Raw genomic sequence first — 17,662 nt, forward strand, 5'->3', positions numbered from 1 at the left:
CTACATTAAAAGGAAATATATTGAAATCAAGAATATTTGTAATGAACAACTCAAATAATCTATTGGGCACAGATTGAATACATAATTTTCACGTGTGGAATTTGCCTGTAAACTCTTTCTATTAAAATATTGAAATGTTAAATGCAGACGCAGAAAGACTAAAGAAAGAATAAATAATACCCTTTCAGAACATGTGCACGAAGTTCTTAAGAGAATTCATGACTATGTATTTAAAGTCAAGATGCGAAAATGCGATTTTTTTCTCGGCAAAATTTAAATATCTTGATCAAATTATAGACAAAGATGGCAGAAGATATGATCCAGGGTAAGCTGGTGCGATAAGAAAATACATATGCCGGTCCCTGAAAACGTGCCGCCAATAAAAAGTTTTTATTGGTTCATCAACTTACATCTTTATTCTAAAATGTACAATATTCGATCTCTTCTAAATAAGTTATTAAAATACAGATCAGACTCTCTAAAGTATTGGCTTCCTGGGATGAAATGCACCTACCATTGGTGCTTTTTGTTTCTCTACTTCCTTTTGCACCCCCCCCAAAACACCCCACCTTTTCTTCCTTTTCCTTCTTTCTATTTCTCCTTTCTTTTTCTATCTCCCCCACTTCCTGACTAGTTTCCTTCCTTAAAATGTACCAAACATTAATACTGTAACACTTTCCCTCTTCCATTGCAAAAACTCATTTATGTTCTGCAGGGTAGGCAACAAAAATGATAAAATCCACTATAAAACAACTAATCTAAAACTACAAACTAGAGATTGAGGGTACAAAAGCTTAAAAATAACTGGATGCAAGATGAATATTATATCCGAAATAACAGAATTCGACATTAAATAATCCGAAAAGGGTTGATATGCCGCAAAACCATCAAACCAAACTCTAAAAATGTCTATAAATATATATTTGAAGACATAAAGAACTTAAAACATAAAAACTGTCTCCAAAATAACTGGATTCGGGATTAAATAACTGGAAAAGGGATGATATGCCGTAAAATAAAACAACGAACCCAAAATAAAGAAAAATGTTGAATCTGAACGAGAGAATGCCAGGATGCATTTGAAAACATAAAAGTCCAACATAAACAAACTCCTGACAAACCGCCCCGTTAAGTAAGACACTCTATCAAAACCCCCAATACTAATGATTACTACAATACTATCTCATTGATTACTGTACACGCAATAACCCTTATCCCTGAGTGGCCTTCGGGCCTTGATAAGTGGTGACCCCCCCCATGTAAAAAAAAAAACCTATTCTTACTCAAAAACTTTTTTTGAGGCATTACAATACACGTCTTAAAATCGTTGTGGCGGCTGATGCTGGCTTACACGTATTGGAGCTTGCATATTACACAATATGGAAGACGGATTGCTAAAACCTACCACCCATGCCGCTCGTACATAACTAGCTGCAAAATTATTACTCACAAATACAAAAAGGAAGCATTGAGTATTATTTTTGCCGACAGTAAAGTTCATCGAGTTTTCCATGGAAGACATATTGTATTGCCGGCCGTAAGCTATTTCTAATGATTTATGAATGAAAAAGGATATTGCAAATTCTATTTCATTCTTCAAAATCAAAACACAAAAAGAAATAACAACTATATTTAAGTAGCTGAGACCTAACACGCACATACAAATATTCTCTCTCTCTCTCTCTCTCTCTCTCTCTCTCTCTCTCTCTCTCTCTATATATATATATATATATATATATATATATATGAATGTGCGTGTGTTATGGTTGTTTATTTATGCAAACCTTTAGACTACATATGTGCATACGCGTTTTAATACAATCCCATTCAAGATCTAGCATCATCAAGCAATCGACAGGGAAAACATATATATATATATATATATATATATATATATATATATATATATATATATACATATAGCTCTAATTTTAATTGAGCACTCTTTTATAAACATGTTAATAGGATAGGAACATAACATCAGAAACCCTTTCTCTGTCTTTATATATATATATATATATATATATATATATATATATATATATACATACACACACACATATATATATATACATATATATATATATATATCATTATATATATTTTTATTCAATTCATGTAAACAAATGTTAATTTTGTTTACCTAAATTGAGTAAAATAATATCTTGCTCTTTTTATTAAGCACTATCAACAATCTCGTGAAATTCAATGTTTTTTTTACTTCTGGATATTTTTAACTTGAACAATGCATTATATATATATATATATATATATATATATATATATATATATATATACACACACACACACACACACACACATATATATATATATATATATATATATATATATATATATATATATATATATATATATGCGTGTATATATATAATGTATTGTTTAGGTATTGTCTTGGTGATTTAGACTTAATTACATTTCCGGTATTACTTTACTTACCCTTGACCCTCGCCTTAAAATTCTTATGTTGTTTTTGTACTAAATGTACCTAATTAAATAATTTAATAAATTATGCGTTAGTTTATTTTGCAGTTATTTATTAAGTAAATATAGTTAAGAGTTTTAGATAAATTTTTTATTTCTTGAATATAAATATTTGCCGAAAACAGTCGAAAATTAATAATAGTAAAAAAAAATATATGTATTATATAAGAAATTATCTTCCCATTCCCGAAATTAAAATTCTTAATAAGTAGATTATATTAATTTTGATTAATAATTAAAATAGAAATATCGTTTAGATATCTTGCTGTTTAACGAGTGAAAATTCTCAACCGGAAAAGCAAACGAAAACTTCAATCGAAATGCGCCATCACAAAAATTTATATAGAATTTTAGATTCCTTTAATAGCGAAATTTACCGGAATTAGCCGAAGACTGATTAGTAACTGAATTTTTCAGAACTTCATTACGTAAAAATTGTTTTTTTCTTTGAAATAAGAATGCGCAATAAATAATTTATCTTCATTTTGATAATTTCTTAACAATATTTTCGTTCATTTTCTTGTTATTTAACAACTTAAAAGTCTGAAATGTAAGAGATGGTTTAATTGATTAAAAATGACTTTATTCTATTTACAGGCTATTTTATCTCAAATTATATCAGCGTGGGTATAAAGGGACATGAAAAGAAAGTCACGAAAGAATCTTACAGACATAAAATAGTAAGGTAAGCAATCGAATTAGTTATTTTTTTTACATGTATTTTAAGATATGAAATGTATTACTTTCCACACACAGCAGGAATAGACACCAATCAGTTTAACTTCTTCTTCTTCTTCTTCTTCTTCTTCTTCTTCTTCTTTGTGCTAATACCAAGCTATGGCGGGGTCTATGATATAAACTTTTGTCATCCACTTGGCAACATCACAGGCTTGGTCTGTTTCATGACTGATTTTATAAAGATAATTGTACAGAGTCTCTGTCCATCTTACCATTGCCCATCCTCTTATTCGCTTCCCGTCAACTTCTTTTGCCAAAACAAGTTTGGCGACGATATGTTTATCCAAACCAGGTTTTTTTTTTAATTAAAATTTTTTTTTTTTTTACTCACATTCACCCAAAACAAGGCATATTGATACTTGGAAATAAGAAGCTACTGATTGGAACCTTGCCTAAGAAAGATTAAGATAATGGTTTACGTTGCATTTGAACTTCTGTATATCAGTAGAGTTGGGGAAACAGATAGCATGAAAGGAATTCTAAAGTGTAGCCGTTCTTGTGAAGAAGCTATTAGAGCAGAAAATTTTCTGACATTTAGGGGACCTCAACAGTAAAAGGGGTGCGATTTTTTTTCCTAAGCAGGTTTGTCGGAGATATGTATATTGAGAGGGGACACATATATTGATAAAGAGGAAAGACTTGCAACATTTAAAGTCTTATTTTCCCAACTTAAGCATCATAGTCCTACCTCGCCTGATCATGTAACAACTGTTAAGGCTAGTCTAAAAGACTTGATCTTTTGTTATTCCAATTCGTTGTTATCTTGAATCGTGTAGATTATGTCCAGAAAAGGTTAGTTCAAATGATGCAGATAAATTTGTTCGCATTCGCTCTGCTTAAACATGTTACAATAAAACATATTACAGTAAAACATGTTACAATAAAACATGTTACAACTTTTATAAGGATGAAATTAACATCCAGAAGCGTCTTTTATACTTTTATAAGAAAGGATATTTTTCAAAAGGGATCTTATGACAAAATAAGGTCTTCTCGTTCACTGAAGCCTAGACTTTATGGTCTTCCTAAAATACACAAAGAAGGTATGTCGCTTAGACCTATTTTATCTATAGCGGGGTGTGGCCAACACTCCCTAGCCCAGTGGCTATTGACTACTATAGAACCAGTTTATACTCTATACACTAAAGATTGCATTACCGATTCATTCAGGTTGGTTGAATATTTACATAAGTTGCAATCTAGCACTGCGAACAACTTCATGTGTTCATTTGATGTTTCCAGCCTATTTACTAATGTCTCGCTACAGGAGACAATTGGTATTTGTGTCGACTTACTTTATAATGGCAATCTGACTCCCCTACCTTCCCCAAAGAATATATTTGTTGAACTCATGTTGATCTGTACTAAGTAAGTGGAATTCAGCTTTGATAATATTATGTACAGTCAGATCGACTGGGTTCAGATGAGAAGCCTCCTGGGTTCTGCATTAGTGGATATTTTTGTAAGATTCTATGAGTCAACACTGTTCAGTAATATATCGAAGGTATCAATATATTTTAGATACGTCGATTACACGCTTGCAGCCTTTGCTTCTAAGAGTGAAGCAAAAGTCTTCTTCGAGAATCTCAATTCTCTCCACACTGCATTATCATGAAGAAAGAGAATGAATGTTGCTTGCCTTTCCTAAATGTCTTGATTGGACGTAGTAAGAATTTTTTTCTTACTAAAGTTTATCACAAACCAACTTTCACCGGTATTTATATAGACTAGATCTCTAGAAAAATAGGGTTTATTAGGACATTAGTGTATAAAGCCCTTAGAATCTGTTCTTCGAACAAATTCTAACATGAATTAAATAATGTCAAAGTCATTTTGATTTGTAATGATTATCCGGAGAATTTGATTAATTATATTACTAATAATCAAGTAGAAAAATACAATTCTCCTATAGCCCTGGGCCCGACCAAGTGTCCTGTTTATTTAAAACTACCTTGTATTGGCGTTGCTGATCAGTGTTAGAGCAGACGGATTGTCGTTTGTAACAATTTTTTCCCGTCTGTTGAGTTACGGTTGGTTTTTGGTGTAAATTCTGCGAAGGACAGTTTTCCCCACATCACACAAAGCAATGTTATCTATGAATTTCAGTGCGCTGCTGGCTATGTGGGTAGAACCTCCTTAAACTTGCAAACATGCATCAACCAACATATACCGGCAGAAATTAGACTGAGCAAGCCACGTCATTTTCGCCACTCTTCTGCCTTGGAATCTGCCATTGGCCAAGATCTTATGGAAAAACCAGCTTGTACCAATGCCTATAAAATGAATTGTTTCAGAATATTTAACCGGGCTGACTCTCAAAAATTTTCAAAGATTTTGGAGTCAATCTCATTTTATTTTACGGAAATCATTAGACTTGCTCGGATATATATTTTAATCGTTCTCATACAACCTCCAGGTCAATTGTACATTTATTTTATATTATTGTATATATATATATATATATATATATATATATATATATATATATATATATATATATCTCACAGGAATTCCCATTCGCCCATTTTTTTTCCATTCGCCCATTTTTACACGTATATGCTCTTGTGTGACAACTGAATTCGTTTTTTTTTTCATTTTTGAATCACCGACGATTAACTCCTGATGAGTTTATTGGTGAAAGGAGCCCCTAGGGGTTTTGCGTATATTATTTACAAAGCGCTGCATAGTTTTTGTACCTCTAAAAAGTTTTATATATATATATATATATATATATATATATATATATATATGCACATATGTAGCCATCAATGTTTGTATAAATAAATTTCATATATATATATATATATATATATATATATACATGTATGTATAAAATGGGTTAAGAAATTCCAACGAGAGAAAGATGTATATTTAAATAATGTGTATTTTTTAACATTATTTTATTATTCCGTATCTTGGTTTTTCATTGAGAATTATGTTTAGATCATTGTAATAATGCTTTTAATAATTGAAATCGTTTTTAACGCGTTTCAGACGTTCTGTGAAGCGTCCACTTCAGAAATTGAAACGAAAAATCACAATACTAAAATCATAGACTCCGAAAAATAAATAAATATCAATGAATGAAAACACCCCTACCTTTATTTCAGAGAAGCTGCCACCTCCTCTCATCACACATACACATTAGTAACGAACTTGGATCACAGTTACCTTCCTAGGGAAGCAAATAACTTCATGATACTATAAAACAGTACACACATTCTTCAAACCAATAAAAGAAAACACACATACACACACATCCTACCCTAAAGGAAAAAAAGAAAGAAAGATAAAAAAAACACAAGCAGAAAGAAAGAGTGAGAGAGAGAAACATAAGACAGGAGTGACCACAGTCCAATAAAACAGTAATAAAAATTGAACATTCCAATGAAAAGCAGATTCACTTACATGTTCCCATCTCTTGGAAACATTTCAAATGAACTACGAAAATGCTCTTTTTACATCTTTAACACATCTCGAATATATTCTAAGCATTTTAAATAATTTCTGAAGAGGACGCTTCACAGAACGTCTGAAACGCGTTAAAAACGATTTCAATGATCTAAAAACATTAGTACAATGATATAAACATAGTTTTCAATGAAAAACCAAGACACGGAATAATAAAATAATGTTAAAAAATACACATTGTTGGTGACTACCCCATTATTTAAATATATATATATTATGTATATATATATATGTATATATATATATGTATATATACTCTCTGATTTAAAAAAACCATAAAGTGGAAGACCATTACCCGCATTAAGCTGGTCTGCAGTTTAATTTGTTGCTGGCTATCTTGCTCTTGCTTGTTGCTGGATCTCAACATTTTGAACAGAGAGAGAGACTTAGCTGTCGTACAAAGCTAAGACTCTGTAACATCATATTTGTATAGATACTCCCTCAGGCATTTGGGCTCATGGGTTTTAAATGTCTGAGGGAGTGGCACTCGTCTGACAAGAGACGTTGCAATCATCATATATACTCACACACATACACGTACACACACGCATATATATATATATATATATATATATATATATATATATATATATATAAAGCAGTAGCCAGCGTTTATGTAACGTTCACGATTTCCGCTCGCTTGAACCCTCTCGATTGCATTTATAGGTGTTAAATTATCTTTAATCCTTGTGGCAGTTGTTAGTGGCCTGAAAGTAAAGTCTTAGCAAACACAGTCGAAGGTAATTTTGAAACTGGGTTCGAATCTCCCGGCCATTAGGAATTTTTACTTCCTGCACTGATGATTGCAAAAGCATGAAATACTTGTGTTGGTAGGTGTAAATTATATTTACACCTACAGACACTATATATATATATATATATATATATATATATATATATATATGTGTGTGTGTGTGTGTGTGTGTTTTATTTTTTATTACTGTTTTATCTGTTTGGTTACATATGTTTCGGATGTTGGACCGTGTTTACGATCTAACAGCCTCGTCAGACCTTCCTGTAAGGCTGTTAGATCGGAAACACGGTCCAACATCCGAAATATATGTAACCAAACAGATAAAACGGTAATAAAAAATAAAACACATATTTACTCTGCAATAGTATTGAGCACTCTCTTTAGGTTTTTACTAATTACTAGTTTGACCATATATATATATATATATTTATATATATATAGTTATATTTATATATATTTATATATTTACATATATATATTTATATATATATATTTAGAAAATATGTATATATATATATATAGAATATATATAATATATATATATATATATATATATGAAGACTCAATGCTAATGTGCATGTGTGTGTGTGTGTGTGTGTGTGTGTATGTGTGTGTGTGGCATTTGTGTGTTCCCTGAAGAAAGAACAATTTAGAGAATACGTATAAAATGTAAAAGTGTATTCTTATGTAAAATTTTAGAATGTACCGGGAAAAGAAATGAAGCGTTCCCAAATCTCACGCCTCATGTCTCATAATCATGTGCATAACATTTTTATAGTAAGGCAATAAAAGTCGTTCCGAATGTCTAAGTATCCTTATAAAGAAAGGGATGGATATCGAACCTCCTTTAGAACGTCATTTTGTTGAAATTTATATCATATGTAAAAAAAAAGTCCAAGATGAAAGTGGTTCTGAATCTCTATATTGCACTCAAGTAAACGTGCACCTCCTTATACGTATATCCGATTTTAATGAAGTTTAAACCACACTTAAATATGTTAATTATGAGATTTTTCCTACATTTCAGCTTCTTTCGACAATAATAGCAACGATATGGGGAGAGAGGAAAGAGAAAGTAAAGAAATTAATATAGTGATAGTGTAAAATTATATAGTATTGTTCCGTATATATATATATATATATATATATATATATATATATATATATATATATATATATATATATATATATATATATATATATTCAAGCACGTCTGATTGAACACGACAGAGTTATTTTTTTTCCGATTTTCCTAGATATCTTTTCCATTCGCCGAGCGGTCTTTTTTTTATTTCAGTCGCCATGTTTTATAAAATGGCCCCCAAAAGATATTGTTCCGCCACATTCTACGCAAGCGCTTTCTATCGGTGCGGTCGATTATCATCAGGAGCGATTGTTGTTGTTTTTTTTTTCTTTGGGGCTTGGTGTATTTATATTAAAAAAAATTTTTTTTAATTTTTTTATTGGTTATAAAGGTGGGTGCAGGATGGTCAGGGGAGAATTATTTTATTTTTAATTTCGATTTTCTTATTTTATAGCTTATTTATTTTAGTTTCGGTGTTAAATGAGATCCGCTTAAAAAGGGGCTGTAGTTTTTTGATAAGTATGGCTTCTAGCAATTGTTAAGGTATCGAATTTTAGTATTATTCGTTAAGATATTTCGAATGTCGGACGACTGTAGGTTTTTATCATGGGATGTTAGGTGTTGTTTCATGGCGCTGTTTTCAGCTAAATGATAGGTTAGTGGTCGGGAAAGTGTTGTTGTGGTGTGGCCTATGTATGCGTTGTATGAGTTTTTAAATTGGGTTTGGAGACATTCTTTGAAGGGCAAATAAATTCATACACTAAATTAGTTTGGTTTAGTGTGGTGTTAGTATTATTATTGTTTTAATTATTAAATTAAAGGTTTTAAATTTAGTATATATTATTAGTTCAATCTTTTTGTTCTGGTCGGTGGGTCTGATGTATCTTTTAATTAGGTTTGTTATTATTTTTTCATCCGTTTTGTAGTTAGTGTTTATATAAAAAAGAATAACCCTGTCGTGTTCAATCAAATGTGCCTGCCAATATATATATAAACAAACAGAACGTATATATATATATATATATATATATATATATATATATATATATATATATATATATATATATATATACTTTCTGTTTGTTTTTACATAAGCATTGATATGTCGCTACACATTCATGAGCATGTTGCAAACAGCTAGTTACAAGTAACTAGAGACCTCTTCAAGCGATACAGCTCATATGAAAGTTTGTAATCTTACAGGTAAAGGTTACAAACTTAGCTTTCGTGTAAGCTGTATTGCCTAAAGAGGTCTCTAGTTACTAGTATCTAGCTGACCGAAACATGCTCATGAATGTGTAGCGACATATTAATGCTTATGTAAAATAAATAAAAAGTTTTCTTGCCCTACTTCCGTATTGAACATTACCAAGGCTGCTGCATAGCAGGTGAGCTCTCTCTACTGTGCTAGAAAGCTACTTACGCCTGAAAGTATCCTGTATCTCTACAAGGCCACTATTCGCCTAAGTATGGAGTACTGTTGTCACATCTGTGCTGGTGCATTTGCTACTAGTCTCTCGTTCCTGGACAGAGAGTCGCTAACCTTATAGGTCCTAAACTGTCATCAAAGCTTCAGTCTCTGTTCAATTGATGGTATATTGAATTTCTCTGCCTGATCTACAACTATTTTAATCATGAATGCTCTGACGAGCAACAATCCCTTGTATTCCTTAGACGTAAATACCCCCGACAAACCCGACAAGCAGCAAAATCTCACCCCTACATAGTAGAGATCCCTAGATGTAAGAAAGCCTTCTCCTCTAATAGTTTCTTCCCCAGAACTCCTAGACTTTGGAACTCCCTTCTGGGTTCATGCTTTCCTAACTGTACTGACATACAGAAGTTCAAATCTAATGTGATCGGACATCTTGTTGCTCAACTCCCTAAATAGTATCTCTGCAATATAATATGTCCCCGATAATAGCCCCCCTGCATCAGAGTAGCTCTGTGCCTTGTTTGGGGTGAAAATGAGGGGAAAATGAGCACTCTTGTATTAACCTCGTTAAAACTTCATTGGTTACTCTTTACATCTGGAAAATATTAACTTTGATGATGATGATGATATATATATATATATATATATATATATATATATATATATATATATATATATATATATATATATATCATTGAACACTATTAACACTATTATATTAACTCGGTGGATATTCTCTGGATTTTTATCTTACGAATATATTCTGAACCTAGAAGACTATATATATATCTAAATAATTAAAAAATTAAAAATTAAAATATGAAATAATAAAATAAGTCTAAAAACATAACAAATGTGACCCCACGCCTTTAAACACACACACACAAACACACACACACACACACACACACACATATATATATTACACACACACACATATATATACATATATATATAATACACATACAAACACACACACAGACACACACACACACACACACACACACACACACACACACATATATATATATATATATATATATATATATATATATATATATATACGTACGCACTTGTAAATGAATACAGCTACCGTAATCATCACCTATATGTTATATAGTTTACGCTAATTAGTTTATCTTACAATCGGAAACGGATTAATTGCCTATTTGTAAATACACAACCAGATTAGAAGAACATCAATGGATTATCTAATTTGTTGCAAATACAAATGAAACAAAAGCGTTAAGTAGGTTAAACGAGTGCGGATGAAATGTAATGAAGCCGGTTACGATGAGTGCCACGCCTAAATGAATCCAATTTTTTTGTTGTTTTAACGATCGATTTACTCAGAATCAGATAATCGATTACAGATCTAAAATGTTGTTTCAATAGCAGGGAGGAGGTAAGAGGCGAGTTACCAGTTATTATCGCCCCCGCCAAGGTGGGTGAGGTGATTTTATCAATTGGTCTGTCCGATTGTTAACCAATCAATGCCTAATTTACGTACGTATATTGAAGAAAAAGAGTTAGATATATTGTAAAAAAGAGGTTTTATATTGTAGAGAACAGATAAGTATACTGTAGAGAAGAGGTAGTTATATTATATAGAAGAGGTAGTTATATTATATAGAAGAGGCGTATATATAATGTAAAGAACAGATAAAGATGTAGATATTAAGTACGTGCAAAAGTTTTGCTGATTTAAAATTTTATCTTGAAAATAAAAAACTGAGTTTTTGAAAATCTTTATTCATAACAATAACGACCTTTGCTTTCTATAATGTGATTCAATCTGTTAATCTATGATATAAATCTCACCTGTCTGTTTAAATGTATGTATGTATGTATGTATGTATGTATGTACGTCTGTGTGAACTTTCGACAGAGGCGACGGATTTTCACCCGATTGGTATCGTTTTGGAACTCGACCTTTCGGACGACAAATATCGAAAAATTGGCAAAAAAAAACAAACATTATTTTCTTTCACAACTGGGCACTTTTCCACAAGAATGGACGCTTTTTTTGCCGACATTTTCAAAAGTCATCCCCTTTTTCGATTGACTAGTCTTAATTTAAACGTTCACCACTTACGGTTTGGCCATGTCAAAGGCGTCACGGTTTTTTTTCCACGTTCTTTTCCTCTTTCGCGATACCGGTTCGAGCCTGCCTGCCTACTACCACACCTCAAAACAGCCGGGCAATGTCGAGCACCCAGGCTAGTGAGCTTATAAATGCAGCCCTTTAAAAATTATTTAGGGTTTGATGTGAAATATAAATCTAACCTTTTCTTGTGATGTTAACCTACGGCCATCTAAATGTTTTTGAATGCTCAAAATACATGATAATTCAAAAGGATCAAGAGAATATTACAGGATAGGGCAATATTTTTTCCAACCAAATTCTTCTAGGATATTTTTGGTCAGTAGTGCTGTGTTAGGGCGAGTATCATCATGATGGAAGATGACTTCTTTTCTGTTGATAAAAGAAGATCGTTTTCGGGTCAACATAAATGAGAATATTGGAGAACAAATGTGAACGATGCTTTAATCATCGCACAGAAAAGTTATAGATTAGTCATGGTGATAAGCAATAACAATATGCAGAAAAATAAATTACAAGGGTTGGTCAGTTCACCCTCTTACAGTGATGTAACTGTCCTGATTACGGTCAACAGTAAATGCACCACTATCCCTCGTTTTCTTATTTTCACTAGTGTAATCTCAGGGAAGCTTTGTATCATATGATATTTCGGAAAATGTTACCTTCATCACATGTGTGTTCGACTTTAGTTCAAACGTGTATGTGAAGACTGTTGTGAACGAGACTAGTGTAGTAGTAATTGAAATGGACCTGAAATAATTTTATTTTGGTCCGTTATACTTCTGCAGGCACGCCTACGTGGGTATCACTAGTCTGTGAAAGATTGAAGGAACCTTTTCTTTATATATATATACTAGAAAAAGTACCCGTCGTTGACTGGGTTCAAAAACAGCCTACAGAAAATGGACTCTGATTTATGAAAGTATGATAGGTTATGAAAAGGAAGGGTTGTAAAGAGATAGCTTCGAATGTGGGGGTATCAAAACCAAAGCAAAATATAATGAAAGTAAAAATAAAATAGATAAACCCCATAATTTATTATACCACACCTGTTCACACTGAAACACATCGCAATATTCTGTGGATCTATATTAAAAAAACTTGTTAAACTTTAGACATATTTCCATTCTATGGAGGTCAGGTGCGAACGAACACTCCCATAATTTTATTATACCATATTTCTTCAAACTGAAACATAATTATCAAAGTATACTTACGCAGATAGATATGTAAAGTCTTTATTAAAGTTTGTGCCTATTTCCATTCTGTTGAGGCCAGGCGCGAACGCAGACCCCCCAATTTTATTATACCATCTCTATTTAAGTTAAAACATACTTATCAAAGTATTATTATGTACATCTAAATCAAAAACACTTGTAAACATTTTTTTTTTAATTTTTAAATTTTTTATTTCCATACTTTGTGGAACAGGTGCGAACGCAGACCCCACAATATTAATGAATCACTGTTCTGCCAGATCAAACATACCCATTCCCGTGTCTCGATCCATCTTCTATCATTATATGTAATCAGTTTTTTTAAAATAGTCAACTATATAGGAGCCTATTCGTGACCACACACACACACACACACACACACACACATACACACACACATTCAGCTTTATATTATATATATATGTATATATATATAGTATACATAAACATTCTAAATATATATATCTATAAAAATGAGAATTCTCAACCTATACCCTCAACAAATTTTTTATCTACAGACTTAAAATTTGGTATATAGGTATTCAGAAATGCGAAAAAAGGCTGTTAAGGAATCAAAATAGAAAAATTAGTACGTGGGGGGGGGTCATCGAATTTTTATCTGTTTGTCATTTGTTTCACGAATGCGCATATAAATACGTTTGAAAATACTTTTTATAGATCTTGTCAATCTGGCCTAATGGTTATCGTACTTGACTCATTGTCTTTAGGTTTTGATTTCGATCTCAGCTCAAGTATTTTTTTTTACTTACAAGACGTTAGCCGTATAGAAAAAACATAATACTCGCTTTCACATTCTCAGTTTCTCACTATGAATTAAAATATAATATTTATGCGCATTTTACGATCGGGTAACGCCGGGCGGCCTACTAATATCCTATATAGCGAAGTAAACTTTGGAAGTAATTTTAATATGAAAAAATATTGTATTCATAAACGATTAACGCGCAACAAACGAAAACCATTTTGTTATTGTAATTACAAGTTTCACGAAACAATATATTCTTATGTTTTATATTAATATTTCCTTGAGTTATCGATACCTTGCTTGGCTGTTAATTTTATATATTCTCATCTTGTCTAGTTATCTGATCGACCCGGACTTGGACTTCTGATCAATTAATACAACGTGGGTGAGGTTCGGTTCAGCCAACATAAACGATACCACTAGTCTTCGGGGGTGGAGCCGGAAGTTGGCGTCCCAAGAATGCGATCAAAAGTTGACGACGCCACAAAAAAAAAGAAAAAAAAAAGAAAAACTAAACTCGTGACACGTGTGGAAGCGGCCGAGTTTTATATGTTAATTTGTATATCTTGTTACATCGTTATTTCTTAATTTACTTCAGTTTGTATCTATATATTGGTACGTGGGGGGGGCATCGGATTTTTATCTCTATATATTACACCTTTAAATTATTGTGAATATTTCCTCCCGATCTTGATTGGGACGGTAGGAAGAGTTTATATTAAGAGGGAAAAATAGGAACTAATTTCTTCTAAAGATGCTACGATTCTGATGATGTTGCTCCTAGGATGAAATGTAGATTTTATAGCGACTAAATGTGTCTAAAATATTGTTCTAAAGTTACATAAGATAGTGGCTTATAGTCTAGACATAATAAATTTGTATGTGTCATCTGTTGTTGCAAACCTGCGGTACTTTGGTCTAGAGGCGAAATTCGGCAATCAAAATATTATGGATAGAGATATAGTAAACTGGATTAAATATAGTATAGAAAAATGAGGTAATATCATAGTTTTGATTTCACGTTGGTAATAGATATCGCAAAATAAAGGCTTAACTCTAAGCCGTAAATTTTATTTCATTAAAAAAAAATCCAGATATTCAGGACGTTTTCCGTGTAATTGCGCGTACAAATCTAATTTAAATTTTAATTGTTTGTGTTTGTGAACAAATGTCGTGTCTTCAAACACGTTGCCGATTAAGCAACGTACACAACAGTACATTATTTTTTTAGAAAGTTACAGCTTATTAATTAAAATTTGTTTTTTAGTAAAAAGAAAAAATCTTATACAGAATATAAAATAGACATTAGCGTTAAAGTGGAAGGAAATATTGATTAAATAAATTATTACTGTTTGATAAAAACAAAAAAAAGAAGAAAAACAAATATTATTTTTTAAAATCTGAAGCGTCACAATAAATCAATACCCAGGAAGCAGAATAGAGAATAATGTATGATATCGTAACTGATAACGACATGTTGTTTGCGTCTAGGTTCTCTTTTCAATTATGGTCATTACAATTAATCAAATTCATAGTCACTTCAAAACTACTCAACATACGGGCTGAGAGTTGATAAATTGCCTTTTTCAATCAGATCATTTTTATTTATTGCTTTAACCCTGTTAACTGTTAACGTTAAGTAAGATATAGGTTTATTCTCATATTTGTGAACATATGAACACTTTACCTTTTTAAAAAGAAATAAGCTAGCCTGGGTACCCAGCGTTGCCCGAGTGTTTGGAGGTGTGTGTTGAGAAAATAAATAAATAAATAATAATAATAATAATAATAAAATAAAAAAAGTGGTAGTAGGCAGACAGGCGGGCAGGCACGCTCGAGCCCGTGACGCGAAGGCGGAGAAAGAAAGTTAAAGATATTTGACGTCTTACCGCTACTCCACGACGCGACCGGAAGTTAGGGACGTAAAAATTAGGCAAAGTTAATCCAACCGATACGATAATTTGCAAAAATGACTCACAAAAAATAGACCCCTCCTTGCAGAAAAGTGCCCAGTTGAGGGTAAAAGAATTAATGTTTTTAGCCAATTTTTCGATATTTGTCGTCCGAGACGGTGAGCTTCAAAATAATACCGATCTCGTAAAAATCCGTCGCCTCTGTCGAAAGTTTTAGTTAGGTAGGCATACATACATACATACATACATACATACATACATACATTTAAACAGACAGGTGAAATTTATATTATAGCTGATGGGATTTGAGATAATGATTAATTTTCGGTAACAGGCTAGAGGACCTTGGTTCAATCCTGAGCCATGCTAAAGAGTAAAAAATGTGTATTTTTGCTAAACACTTAGCATTACGTATAAGGTCAGAACCAAGGGCAAGTGGAGAAATCCGGGGGAAAAACACGACCTCCTTTACATCTCGATCCAATAGCCAACATAAAAGGGACCTTAATGCTATCCCTTCCAAGGTCGATCCATTTATTTATTTTAGTTATGTTCTTGGTGTTAAGAGACGCCTTTGCTTGTGTGGAAATACCGAAGGGGGTGAATATCATCAGAAACTTGTCATTGGCTATAGGTGCGCTTGCCGTATACAATAATGGCGATACTCCACATTAAACTTGGGATTGTGCCACATCCATCCCTTGTAGAGAAAATAAGTAAATGCAAGTGTTGTCTTCTCTAAGTAGTATGACCCCACGTGCTACATAACCAATGTAGGTTGTAGGTTATTATTAAAAGTAGTGTGTGATATATGAATAACCAGTGCATGCTATGACAGGAGTTCATTTGTATTTGTCAAAGAAAAAGTGGGGGTGAAGGAGATACTCAAAAGTCAGCAGGAAACGATCGGGGTTGCAAAAAAAGAAATGCTCTTTAAGCGACCCGCCTAACAGGATCTTATAACAGAAATCATCTAATTTTGGTTCGAGTAGAGAAATAATGGTCGGATCTTGATAACAAAATTTAGAATCAACCCACAAGGTAATGCTTGAATCTGAATTTAAAGGCTTGTGATCACCTCCTACCATCCTACTACTCCAATTCCTGCCCATAAATATCAGTTGCTCGTCTTCATTCATGTTGGCCACAATATCCCCCGAAGCTGAGCTCACAAGACGAAAGTATCACTCCCAACTTCATTTTTTTCACACCGCCGATGTCGATGAAAATTGTCCACAAAAGTAACAGTGTATCTCCGTTCTCCCAAGCTAGCACTAATAAAATAAATGCTTACATCCGAAAGGCGTCCATTTTGTCATTTTGTAGATTTAGCGGCGAATCATTTATTTCCACACAGACAGACACACACACACACACACACACACACACACACACACACACACACACACACACACACATATTCATTTCTATATTTATTCCTATACTTACCTGGAAAAAACATGAGTAAATGTGCGTACCAGTCGGGGCTACGTCTTTGACAATAATTCTGGCGGTGGTTTTGTTACTGTCGAGCTAAGGTAATGTTCTGTTAAGTCCAAAGAGATTGAACCTCCCAAGCCTTATCTTATATCTGAGGAGGAGAAGATTTATTGCTAATCGTCTGACTCCCCTCTATCTGGGAATGCCGATAGGGTTGCTCAGGCATTCTACAGAGTGC

General features: G+C 32.6%; 1 protein-coding gene across 2 annotated transcripts in view; it reads left to right on the forward strand.

The window, feature by feature from the left end:
• Positions 1–3,104: 3,104 nt before the first annotated feature.
• The window catches only part of LOC145268417 (sodium/calcium exchanger 2-like), a 365,943-nt gene continuing 351,385 nt past the window's right edge, over positions 3,105–17,662 (forward strand). For both annotated transcript variants that reach the window (XM_080123977.1, XM_080123981.1), the window contains exon 1: positions 3,105–3,187. The gene's annotated coding sequence lies outside the window, so the exon portion shown is untranslated. The remainder of the gene's footprint in view (positions 3,188–17,662) is intronic.

The sequence above is a fragment of the Euprymna scolopes genome, chromosome 4, assembly GCF_053919585.1.
Source record: "Euprymna scolopes isolate OS-2025 chromosome 4, ASM5391958v1, whole genome shotgun sequence".
In the NCBI taxonomy this organism is placed as follows: Eukaryota; Metazoa; Mollusca; class Cephalopoda; order Sepiida; family Sepiolidae; genus Euprymna; species Euprymna scolopes.